At 43.3% G+C, this 13,309-nt stretch overlaps 1 protein-coding gene across 1 annotated transcript in view; it reads left to right on the top strand.

Annotated features, from left to right (window-relative positions):
• The window catches only part of rit1 (Ras-like without CAAX 1), a 213,178-nt gene that overhangs the window by 136,045 nt on the left and 63,824 nt on the right, over window positions 1–13,309 (top strand). The window lies entirely within an intron of this gene.

Raw genomic sequence — 13,309 nt, 5'->3', positions numbered from 1 at the left:
TTACCTGAATGGTGACCGATTGGGAGAAGGGGAAATGCAATGTGACCTGGGTGTCATGGTGCACCAGTCATTGAAAGCAAGCATGCAGGTGCAGCAGGCAGTGAAGAAAGCGAATGGTATGTTGGCATTCATAGCAAGAGGATTTGAGTTTAGGAGCAGGGAGGTTCTGCTGCAGTTGTACAGGGCCTTGGTGAGACCGCACCTGGAGTATTGTGTGCAGTTTTGGTCTCCTAACCTGAGGAAAGACGTTCTTGCCTTAGAGGGAGTACAGAGAAGGTTCACCAGATTAATCCCTGGGATGGCGGGACTTGCATATGAGGAAAGACTGGATAGACTGGGCTTGTACTCGCTGGAATTTAGAAGACTGAGGGGGGATCTTATAGAAACATATAAAATTCTTAAGGGGTTGGAGAGGCTAGATGCGGGAAGATTGTTCCCGATGTTGGGGGAGTCCAGAACCGGAGGTCACAGCTTAAGGATAAGGGGGAAGTCTTTTAGGACCGAGATGAGAAAAAATTTCTTCACACAGAGAGTGGCGAGTCTGTGGAATTCTCTGCCACAGAAGGTAGTTGAGGCCAGTTCATTGGCTATATTTAAGAGGGAGTTAGATGTGGCCCTTTTTGCTAAAGGGATCAGGGGGTATGGAGAGAAGGCAGGTACAGGCTACTGAGCTGGATGATCAGCCATGATCATATTGAATGGCGGTGCAGGCTCGAAGGGTCGAATGGCCTACTCCTGCACCTATTTTCTATGTTTCTATGTTTCTATGAGTTACCAGCCGGTAGAAGATGCCATCCTGCTCACCCAGCATGGGTGGACTGCCACGAGGGAGGTGGGGGGGGGGGGGGGGGGAGAACAATGGACAATAGGTGGGGGGGGGGGAACAAAGCACAATGGGGACCCGGCGTGGGGAGAACCGCTATGGTGGGAGGGGGAGAACAAAAGGAGGAGCCAGCGTGCTTTATAACATTGTCAGCGCCGTAGGTGGCAGCTATTTGTATAGATTGGGTATGCAAGCAAATAATTTCACTGTGCCTGGTCACATGTGACAGTAAAGTATTAAGTATTCCATTCCATTGCATTCCATAATGCTCATTCCCACGTGCTGAATATCTAAAGCTCAGCCGTTCGTAATGTGCAGAGTTCGTAATGTGCATGCAGGTACAGCAGGCAGTGAAGAAAGCCAATGGAATGTTGGCCTTCATAACAAGAGGAGTTGAGTATAGGAGCAAAGAGGTCCTTCTGCAGTTGTACAGGGCCCTAGTGAGACCGCACCTGGAGTACTGTGTGCAGTTTTGGTCTCCAAATTTGAGGAAGGATAGTCTTGCTATTGAGGGCGTGCAGTGTAAGTTTACTAGGTTAATTCCCGGAATGGCGGGACTATCATATGTTGAAAGACTGGAGCGACTAGGCTTGTATACACTGGAATTTAGAAGGATGAGAGGAGATCTTATCGAAACGTATAAGATTATTAAGGGATTGGACACGTTAGAGGCAGGAAACATGTTCCCAATGTTGGGGGAGTCCAGAACAAGGGGCTACAGTTTAAGAATAAGGGGTAGGCCATTTAGAACTGAGATGAGGAAAAACTTTTTCAGTCAGAGAGTTGTAAATCTGTGGAATTCTCTGCCTCAGAAGGCAGTGAAGGCCAATTTTCTGAATGCATTCAAGAGAGAGCTGGATAGAGCTCTTAAGGATAGCGGAGTCATAGAAACATAGAAACATAGAAAATAGGTGCAGGAGTAGGCCATTCAACCCTTCGAGCCTGCACCGCCATTCAATATGATCATGGCTGATCATCCAGCTCAGTAACCTGTACCTGCCTTCTCTCCATACCCCCTGATCCCTTTAGCCACAAGGGCCACATCTAACTCCCTCTTAAATATAGCCAATGAACTGGCCTCAACTACCTTCTGTGGCAGAGAATTCCGCAGACTCACCACTCTCTGTGTGTCAGGGGATATGGGGAGAAGGCAGGAACGGGGTACTGATTGAGAATGATCAGCCATGATCACATTGAATGGCGGTGCTGGCTCGAAGGGCTGAATGGCCTCCTCCTGCACCTATTGTCTATTGTCTAACCTGTACTAGATTGTCCAATAACTGCATGGAGACAAGGAGCTAACTAAAGCCTAAAGTAAGGACAGAATGAAGTTTCATTTGCTTTAATATAAACATTGTCAAATCATTAATTCTAACATTTTGTGTTTTTTTTACTGTAACATTGGAATTCATTCTTTGCAGTTATTTTCTGCCATCTATTTAGAGCTTGATTTTCAATGCCTGAGCATTTACCGAGAACTGTTACCTATTACATAAGGCATTCATGTCAATATTTATAGCTTATATAGCTTAGTGTGTCAATTCATATCACGCATCAATCAATATGACTACTGAGTTACTGTGTGAAAGGCCAACGTTCAAGTAAGGATTATTAATGACCATATACTTTAAAGCAGCCTTACTGTTCATCAGTGAAGTATTACCTACAACTGTGGTCACATCTGAGCTGCATATTTACATGTAAAGGTCAGTCAGTTACCTATCTCGGACTAATTTAAGTCTCCTGAAAGAGGATTTAGGATATCTACCTACCACAGAAGAATCAGGGTCCAGACAGAATGTGTCGGGGCAACACCTCAATAAACTACACCACTGACATATCTCCATCGGACTTTACCTGCAGATAAAGCACTAGGACTCTTCATAAGCCATTTGATCTTCTCCGCAGTCCTATTTGCCTCTCTTCCAAGACCTAGTGCAGCATGTCCATTCTCTATTTCAACATTTCAGCTGAGTGCATGGTAATGTTTGAAGATTTTTAATCCCAGACCCATTAGAAATGTTCACAGGTGACTGGCCAGATTGATTTAGGACATTGAGGCAAAGTTATAAAGAAATTCTCAAGTGACTAATTTGTCACAGGAATATAAGTTTCAGGTGATATGATTCAGTTTTCAAATCATAAAAGGCATAAATTTGGTGAAAGTAATGAAGCCTGCAAACTAGATTAAGTAGCATTAAGCTAGGGGCACATATATAAAATTTCCAACCCTTAAACCAGGTTAGACATAAGAAAACCTTATTTCTCCCTCGGGGAAAGCGGGCATTTTGAGTGGACATTCCGAAATTGTAATCGAGGTGGGGTCATATTACAGCGAAAAATGTAAACGAGAAGTACAGACCAAAGAGAAGGTTTTACCTGTGTTTTCATTTAAATTGAACTTGTGAGCTCCTCAGCCCAAACAGAATCACAGTGGAAGCCATCAGGTTCAGTCACGTGCAGCATCAGATGTCTGTGAAGCCATATAGTCTAGCAGCAAGATAGTTCCTTGGTAATAAGGGTGGGTAAGGGTGTGGGATAGGGGATGAGGAAAGCTGGATCGCAGTAAACATAGAAACATAGAAAGATAGAAAATAGGTGCAGGAGGAGGCCATTTGGCCCTTCGAGCCAGCACCGCAATTCATCGTGATCATGGCTGATCATTCACAATCAGTAACCTGTGCCTGCCTTCTCCCCATATCCCTTGATTCCACTGGCCCCTAGAGCTCTATCTAACTCTCTTATAAATTCATCCAGTGAATTGGCCTCCACTGCCTTCTGTGGCAGAGAATTCCACAAATTCACAACTCTCTGGGTGAAAAAGTTACTTCCCATCTCAGTTTTAAATGGCCTCCCCATTATTCTTAGACTGTGCCCCCTGGTTCTGGACTCCCCCAACATTGGGAATATTTTTCCTGCATCTAACTTGTCCAGTCCTTTTATAATTTTATATGTCTCTATAAGATCCCCTCTCATCCTTCTAAACTCCAGTCTTTCCAATCTTTCCTCATATGACAGTCCCGCCATCCCGGGGATTAACCTCGTGAACCTACGCTGCACTGCCTCAATAGCAAGGATGTCCTTCCTCAAATTAGGAGACCAAAACTGCACACAATACTCCAGATGTGGTCTCACCAGGGCCCAAGACAACTGCAGAAGGACCTCTTTACTCAAATCCTGATACTGAAATCCTCTTGTTATGAAGTATGAAGTAGTAGCAAGGAGAAAACCTGGCAAATGGCAGCCTTGATTAGTCTTACAGAATATGGACACTCTCTTCCATTTGCCTCACCAATAGGACTTAATTAGTCCGGATGTCAGGGGTTATGGGGATAAGGCAGGAGAATGGGGTTAGGAGGGAGAGATAGATCAGCCATGATTGAATAGCGGAGTAAACTTGATGGGCCAAATGGCCTAATTCTGCTCCTATTACTTATGACCTTATGACCAAGATTATCAGCTACACGATTTAGATTATGAATTCATGACACTTTTTTCTATGTTTTGAACTGAAGCTACATATTTTTATGCTGGACTTCCTTTTCTTTTGCATGTATTGATCCATTATTTTTTTGGTTGGCATTGGGAACAATGCTCTCAGAGTTGGAGAAACATTTTTAAGCCTTGTGTTCACTTAAGTGTTGTGAGATCTAGACACTATTATGAAGCTGGCTAGTTTCAGAGCACCCTCCACACTCACCTTTATGACCCGTCCAGCCTGCATTTATCTGCAGTCGGCCTAATGAACTGAGACTCAAATGAGAAGGATCCAGTGAGGTGGAGTATGTCTAGTTTAATTTAGTTTAATTTAGTTTAGTTTAGAGATACAGCACAGAAACTGTGGGAGGAAACTGAAGATCTCGGAGAAAACCCAGACAGGTCATGGGGTGAACGTACAAACTCCGTACAGACATCACTCGTAGTCTGGATCAAACCCCGGACCCTGGTGCTGTAAGGCAGCAACTCTACCGCTATGCCACCGTGCAGTCTCGGTGATGAGGAAGCCCTGAGATGATGTACCTTTGATGCCTTACCACTTCTGACAAGAAACAGTTCTGTAGGGAGAGCTTCCACAGACATTTAAACACCTTAAGCTTGCTGGAAATAATGAAAAATAGTTACTTACAAATTTAATAAATTAATAAATTTAGAACATATTGAGATGTGAAGTAATTGAAAACTTAAAAAACAGAATAAATCAAAAAAACACAGACAACTTGATTCCTTTAAATCTCCAGGCTGGGAGTTCTGTTTAAATGTGTGGAGTCTATGACCCATTCATAAGATCATGTCATGTGATAGGGGCAGAAATAGGCCATTCGTCTCATCACGTCTACCAATCAAACTTCCCAAATGAAGGACCAATATTTGTCATGAAATTATAAAGTTATGATAATATCGGAGACGTTAATCTGTTTTACTATTCCAAATGTTGGCGGTCCTGTTATATATTTCTAGGACTACATTTAAAAAAATATTATCCCAATTTAAATGAAGTGTGCAGCCAATCTTTCCCCCCTTCCTAGGCAAGATTAGTTTGTTTTCATTCCTCTTTCCCCATTGAGAGCACAAACCAGGGGATAATGCTTTCCCATCATAATGTATTGAATTTGAAAATTACTGTGTGGAAGGACTTACAGTATAATGATGTTTAGAAGTTCTCCTTTATTTGTGATTATTGTAATCACATTTGGCTTTAGCAAATGCAATTTCACTGAGTATAAATCTAGGAAGAAAGTTATTTGGTATTGTGAGTTGCTTCCTTCTGCATTGGAAACATTTATGTTGAAGCGTCAAAATTATTTGAATACACAGTAGTGGGAGAAAAAAATTACCGAATCAGTAGTAAAGAAAGCAAACACAATATGGAAGCGGTGAATACTTGATTCAATCGCCCAACGTTGGACTCATGCCACCTGAGAGTTCATAAAATCAATGGAACATAAACCGTCGGCCTAGAGTTTGGGTGCTGCTGATGGCATGCCAAACATTCTGCTTTCTTTGCACCAGATCCACTAAGAGTAATTGTGGCATCCTCACCCTGGCTAAAATCCACCAATTCAATGCTGTTTCTCTTTATTTGAACTGCTTCAGCTGTCCCTGAGGTTGTACAGTTCTTGAGCTTAAAAATTCCCTCTTGAAACCTGTACACCTCCTTGCAACACTTAGAGTCACAGAGTAAAACAGCACGGAGTCAGTCCCTTTGACCCAAAGTCCATGCCAACCCATGTGCCCCATCTAACCTAGTACCATTTGCCCACATTTGGACGATACCCCTCTAAACCTTTATACCTATTCAAATGTATTTTAAATGTTGTTAGTTTACCTACCTCAACTACCCCTCCTGGCAGGTTGTTCCATTTACCCGCCACCCTCTGAATGGAAACGTTGACCCCAGGTTCCTATTAAATCTTTCTCCTCTCACCTTAAAACTATGTCCTCTGGTTCTTGATTCCCCTACCCTGGGTAAAAGGCTCGGGGAATTCAATTCCCCTCATGATTTTATTCACTTTTCAAAGATCACACCTTAGCCTCCTGCACTCCAAGAAATAAAGTCCTAGCTTGCCCAACCTCCCCCTATAGCTCAGGCCCTCGAGTCCTGGTATGATCCTTCAAAATCTTCTCTGCATTCTTTCCAGCTCAATAACATGCTGCAAATACAGCTCCGCCAACATCCTGTTGAAACAGGCATTCATCTATTTACAACGCTGTGAAAACCCACAATGATTTGGCCTTCCCTTGGCTCTATGTAGTTTCTTCAGTGAAGACAGACGCAAAATGCTGGAGTAACTCAGCGGGACAGGAAGCATCTCTGGAGAGAAGGAATGGGTGACATTTCAGGTCAAGACCCTTCTTTAGTCTCGACCCGAAACAACACCCATTCCTTCTCTCCAGAGATGCTGCCAGGACTGAAGAAGGGTCTCAACTCAAAACATCACCCATTCCTCCTCTCCAGAGATGCTGCCAGTATGAAGAAGGGTCTCGACCCAAAACGTCACCCATTCCTTCTCCGGAGATATTGCCAGGTCTGAAGAAGGCTCTCAACCTGAAACGTCACCCATTCCTTCTCTCCAGAGATGCTGCCTGTCCCACTCAGTTACTCGAGCATTTTGTGTCTATCTTCGGTGTAAACCAGCATTTGCAGACTATTTGCTATCATCGGTGTAAACCAGCAAACCAGCCTTCCTACATAGTTTCTGCAGTGGTTCCACCATATTAAAGATGCTTTGAGTTGTTTAGATGCAGTCAACTCAAGTGTGTCTCGATTGATTTTTCACAGACTATTTCAGCTCCAAACGAGGTGCAAACAAGGGGAAATGGCATTGTCCCCATGACGTGCATGGTGTGAGTGTCATACCACACAATTTAATATTGATTTCTACAATTTTGTGATCAGTCGGTGTGAAAGTATTTAGTGTGAGTCAATTATTTTGTGCATGGCTTCAATAAAACACTTTTCAAAAGTGATGAAACCCAATGATCGACCAATGCTTACTTGTCTCATTAAAAGCAGCCCACTTAAAATGGCAGGAAGAAGAATACTTGAAGTTTTATAGTTTCAATTCTGTCCCTCATATTATGCGCTAAGTAAGGTCATTGATACAATAATAAAATGTAACACACATTTTAGCTCTTTGCAAGGTTGTCAATGATAAAAATTGGCTGATTTCGACTGCACTTGTTTAGTTTAGTTTAGAGATACAGCGTGGAAACAGGCTTTTGGCCCACCTAATCCGCGCCGACCAGTGATCCCCATACACTGACACTATCCTACATACTAGGGACAATTTACAATTTTACCAAAGCCAATTAACGTACAAACCTGTACATCTTTGGAGTGTGGGAGGAAACCGGAGCTCCCGGAGAAAACCCACGTGGTCACGAGGAGAACGTACAAACTCCATGCAGACAACACCCTTAGTCAGGATCGAACCCGGGTCTCTGGTGCTGTAAGGCAGCAACTCTACCACTGCGACTCAGAGACACCGTGTGCTTAAACATTTAACTGTCAAAGCCTCCAGTGACAGAAAGATGTGGCTCAGCTGATCACGTCCATGGTCACAACTCTTTGCAAGGGCAATGAAAACTAAAGTGACCCCCTCCCCCCCCCACTCCTCATGCAAACAGCAAAGACTAAGAAGTAATTAACGCAGGTCACCGTTGAAATTAAACTAATTAAATTTCTCAGGCTGATCATTTTGGCCATTGCTATAATTCAGTACAAATAGTTCGGTGCATGAACTGAAAAGGTGGTCAGGCACAGTACTCGTTCTCAGCAGCCTTTTGTTCACATTCATTACTCTAACACAGTGAACTCTTTTTGCAATGTTCACTTACACAGACGTTAGCAAGGGGCCTGCAAATTTCCATTTCGATTAGTTCCATCATTGACATTCACGGTCCAGGTTCACAAATTATTGAGCTGTGTAGGCAAGGTACTCTAGGTTGTACATTATCCAATTACATATGTTCCAGTCTGTGTTTTTGCCTTCAGGCAGAAAGGCAAAAAAAAAGAAAAATTGTATCCATGGCGGAAATACGGAACTGCAGATGCTGGTTTACAAAAAAATACATTTATGTGCTGAAGTAACTCAGTGGGCCAGTCAGCATCTCTGGATAGTATGGATAGGTGATGCTTCGGGTCAGGACGTTTCTTCGGACTGATTATGAGTGGGGTGGGGGGGAGGAGGGGAAGAGATAAGCAAGAGAGTAGGGGCAGGATGAATCCTGTCAGGTAACAGCTCGATACCAGTGAGAGGGTTTTTTGATAGGCAGATGATTGGAGAACAGCCAGAGATGAAAATACAGAAGGTGTGAGGCAAAAGGATTGAAGAGTTGTGACTTAATCATGTATTGTCTTTCTGCTAACTGGTTAGCACATAACAAAAGACCCCGGTACACGCGGCAATAAACTAAACTGAACTAAACTGAGAAGAAGGAATGTAGGTAGAAGAGTGGAGGGGAGAAATTGTTGATCCAGGTGGGGCACAGCATAAATAGGGGGGGAGGGGCTAGAAAGAGAGAAGGGGGTGGGGGAAGAAGGGGAGGAGGGAGTTGTGGTTCATACCATTGACTTGTAAGCTACCCAACCGGAATTTGAGCTGCTGTTCCTCTAGATTGTCTGTGACCTCATTCTGGCAATCTAGAGGAGGCCCACAACAGAATGGTCAGTATGGGAAAAACAATCTTGCTCTCAACGTAATCAATTGCTTCACAATTTGGAGCTCTTCATTCCTTTTGTCTCACATCTTCTCCTTTTTCATCTCCGGCCTTTGTCCAATCATCTCTTTGTCCAACCATCTGCCTGTCAAAAACCTCTCTCACCTGCATTCACCTATTACCTGCCAGGCTTCGTCCTGCCCTTTTTCTCCAGCTTTCTCACCCACTCCCCCACAATCAATCTGAAGAAAGTGTCCCATCCCAAAATGTCACTTTATTTTTTAGCTTGTTATTTTAGGGATGGAGCATGGAAACAGGCCCTTCAGCCCACTGAGTCCGTGATGACCAGCGATCATCCATATACTAGTTCAATCCTACACACTAGGGACAATTTAAAGAAGACAAATAACCTACAAACCTGCTCATCTTTAGCATGTGGGAAGAAACCGGAGCACCCGGAGGAAACCCACGCGGTCACAGGGGAAAATGTGCAAACTCTGTACAGACCACTACCCGCAGACAGGATGGAACCCAGGCCTCTGGCACTGTAAGGCAGCATTTCTGTTCAACTCAAGTTGTTCTTCTATTCAGGTGGTATGGTTTCTTCATGGAACCTTGCTAGAGACCAAAGAGCACATCAGGAGGTGACCAGAGCATTAAACATTTGTATTCAGATTAGACATAGAACATCCCTTCACATTATTCTGCACTGCAGGTGTGCCATTTGAGCCATGTGGTGTTCCTTGTCAATTGCTACTGTATAATTACTTTAACGTTTCATGCCATACAAGAATTCTTACTCAGGCAGAAATTGCAAGGAAAATCAGGTGACAATCTTTCTATGAGAGAGTATTAAGAGTAATGGTTCAACTTGTCACAGACGTTCAGTTGTTTCAATGTTTTATGACATACGTTGCCAAAAGTGCAAAATGTTGAACAAGGAAATGAGAGCTGGGATTAACCAGGCAAGCAGTCACATTTCTTCCAAGAAGTAAATAAAAGAGGAAATATATTGTATGAGATTCTAGAAGAGTCAAGAGTGTTTATTTGTCATGTGTTCTGATGTTGGAACAATGAAATGCTTATTTGCAACAGCATAACAGGCCTGCAAACACAATACACATAGATAAAATATAATCAACACAAATCAAATAAATTAATAACCCCAATACTCATTCAAAAATAACTCCAAAGTCCTTAGTGCAACCAAAGACAGTCCATAGTTTCTAGTTGAGGTTAGTGGCGTGTCGAGTTCAAGAGGCTAATACAATACAATACAATACAATATATCTTTATTGTCATTGTACCCAGGGGTACAACGAGATTGGGAATGCACCTCCCATACGATGCAATAATTTAATTAATTTAGACAACAGCAACCCAATGAAACAATTGTAACAGTTTTAGACAGGACAAAGTGCAAGTTGATCTATGCGTTGTGACCATCTGGCTCAGCAGGACCGGTTCATAGCAGCTATGGCCCTGGGGATGAAGCTGTTCCTGAGTCTGGAGGTGCGGGCGTAGAAGGCCTTGTATCGTCTGCCCGATGGAAGGAGTTCGAACAGACTGTTGCAGGGGTGTGAAGAGTCTTTGTGGATGCTGGTGGCTTTTCTGAGGCATCGTGTGTTGTAGATGCCCTCCAAGTCTGGTAGCTGTGTTCCGATGGCCCTCTGAGCTCTTATGGACTACCCGCTGTAGAGCTTTCCTTTCTGCCTCCGTGCAGCTGAGGTACCACACAGGGATGCCATGCGTTAGGATGCTCTCTATGGTGCAGCGGTAGAAGGTCGTCAGCAGCTGTTGGGGTAGACCAGACTTTTTCAGTGTTCTTAGGTAGAACAGTCTTTGCTGTGCCTTCTTGACCAGCGCAGCAGTGTTATTGGACTATGTTAGGTCCTCCGAAATGTGAGTGCCCAGAAACTTGAAGCTGGACACTCTCTCCACACTGTCCCCGTTGATAGAGATCGAGGCATATTCCCCGTTATGTGACCTACGGAAGTTGATGATCAGCTCCTTGGTCTTGGAGGTGTTTAGGGACAGGTTGTTATCCGAGCACCAGTCCGCCAGATTCTGCACCTCCGCTCTGTATTTTGTTTCATCCCCGTTGGTGATCAGCCCGATCACCGTTGTGTCATCTGCAAACTTGACAATGGTGTTGGTCTCGAATGCAGGAACACAGTCGTGTGTGGAGGGAGTAGAGCATGGGGCTCAGAACACAGCCCTGTGGTGTGCCGGTACTCAGGGTGATAGTGGAGGACAGGTGCGGGCCCATTCTCACTGCCTGCGGTCGCTCCAGCAGGAAGTCCAGGATCCAGTCACATAATGACGAGCTGAGGCCTAGCTGGTGGAGTTTGGTGATGAGCTTGGTGGGGATGACCGTGTTGAAGGCGGAGCTATAGTCTATGAATAGCATCCTCACGTACGTGCCCTGTCTCTCTAGGTGAGTCAGGACAGTGTGAAGAGCCAGAGAGATGGCATCCTCTGTGGATCTATTTGCCCTGTATGCAAATTGATGTGGGTCCAGTGAGTCAGGGATTCTGGATTTGATGTGTGAGAGGACCAGCCTTTCAAAGCACTTCATGACTATCGGCGTTAGGGCAACCGGGCGGTAGTCGTTCAGGTTGGAGATCTTTGCTTTTTTCAGCACCGGCACTATGATAGCCGACTTCAGGCACTTGGGGACTGTAGCCAGAGATAATGACAGGTTAAAGATCCTGGTGAATAACTCAGCCAGCTGTTCAGCACAGTCCTTCAGTACCCTTCCTTGAACTCCATCCGGGCCTGCAGTCTTGCGTGGGTTGACCCTTTGCAGGGCGCGTTGTACCTCCTGTGTGCTCAGTTGCAAGACCAGTCCCTCCGCCTCGGCTGGGGTTCTTCCACTCAAGGTGGTTTTGCCAGTTTCGAAGCGGGCAAAGAAGATGTGGGAAGAAGCTATTCTTGAACCAAATGGCCAGGGTGGTGTAGGTCTTTGATGATACCTTCTGCCTTTGTGAGGCAGCGTTTCCTATGGATCCTTCGATAGTGGGTGGGTCAGAACCTGTGATGGATAGATTAAATATTAAATTATTTTTTAAAAAGAAGTAAGGGAAGGAACAAATGAATGAAATACAGAAGGAAAATAAAAATAAAATTCTGGAAAACACTGAAGATCAAGAGCATCAGTGAGAGGAGAAATAAGGTTCCTGTCTTGCTTATAGTTTATCATTATAAATTTCCAGAGTCCATATTAAGCTAAATAGAAAGCAGAAGGTTAAGGTACTCCAAAGACGTACGGGTATGTAGGTTAATTGGCTGGGTAAATGTAAAATGTAAAAATTGTCCCTAGTGGGTGTAGGATAGTGTTAATGTACGGGGATCACTGGGCGGCACGGACTTGGAGGGCCGAAAAGGCCTGTTTCCGGCTGTATATATATGATATGATATGATATGATATGATATGATATGATATAATTACAAAAATATTACTAAAATCTCAAACAAAATCATTACCTAAATAAATGAGATTCTACGTTGTGAATTAATAATTTTCATTATCAGAGTCGTTGAAATAAAATATTGAACAGTAATCATAATTCTGGAAGTGAATCCTGCAGTGCAATGATAGAGCCTCCTGCGGTGAGATTTGTTTTGTCTGCAGGAACTTGCCCGCAACTTCACATGTCTCAATGCATGTCAATGTGATGGAGAAACTTTTATCATTTAACTTCAAGTTTGTTCTTGCTGATGTTGCTGCAGGATGAAAGCTTAAATAAGGCAAGTGCCATTTAATTTTGCCATGTTTCCAGCAAAATACGAGCAAATGACACACTATCACTGATTTTCATAGTTAATTTACAAAAATAGTCAATACCGTGTGAAATAGAAAACGTGCCATCACTCTTATTCCCAAATAAATTAATATTCTCTTAGTCTATTCACAACTCAGGCTTTTAACAACTACCTCAGAACAAACATTCTTGGTTAAATAATATAATTTAGCAATCAACTTAATTCCTTCTCTCCCGAGATGCTGCCTAACCTGCTGAGTTACTCCAGCATTTTGTGAATAAATACCTTTGATTTGTACCAGCATCTGCAGTTATTTTCTTATACTATATAATCAACTTAAAATCTCAGTTAAGTAAAACCTATAACTCTCTACCCAAAATGCAGGAGATTGTGCTTCATTATATGCTAATTATGGATGTATTATAGTGCATGTCCTTCAAATGAACAAAGAGCAGTTGCTGTTGAAAAATCAACCATAAATTTAGTCAGCATTAAGGATAAGTAAAAGTGTAGAAAGGATGCTGCCTGACCCGCCGAGTGACTCCAACATTTGGTGACTTT

The sequence above is a fragment of the Rhinoraja longicauda genome, chromosome 1 (genome assembly GCF_053455715.1).
Source record: "Rhinoraja longicauda isolate Sanriku21f chromosome 1, sRhiLon1.1, whole genome shotgun sequence".
In the NCBI taxonomy this organism is placed as follows: domain Eukaryota; kingdom Metazoa; phylum Chordata; class Chondrichthyes; order Rajiformes; family Arhynchobatidae; genus Rhinoraja; species Rhinoraja longicauda.
Note: the sequence above shows the minus strand (reverse complement) of the source record. Positions and strands in the feature narration are given on the sequence as shown.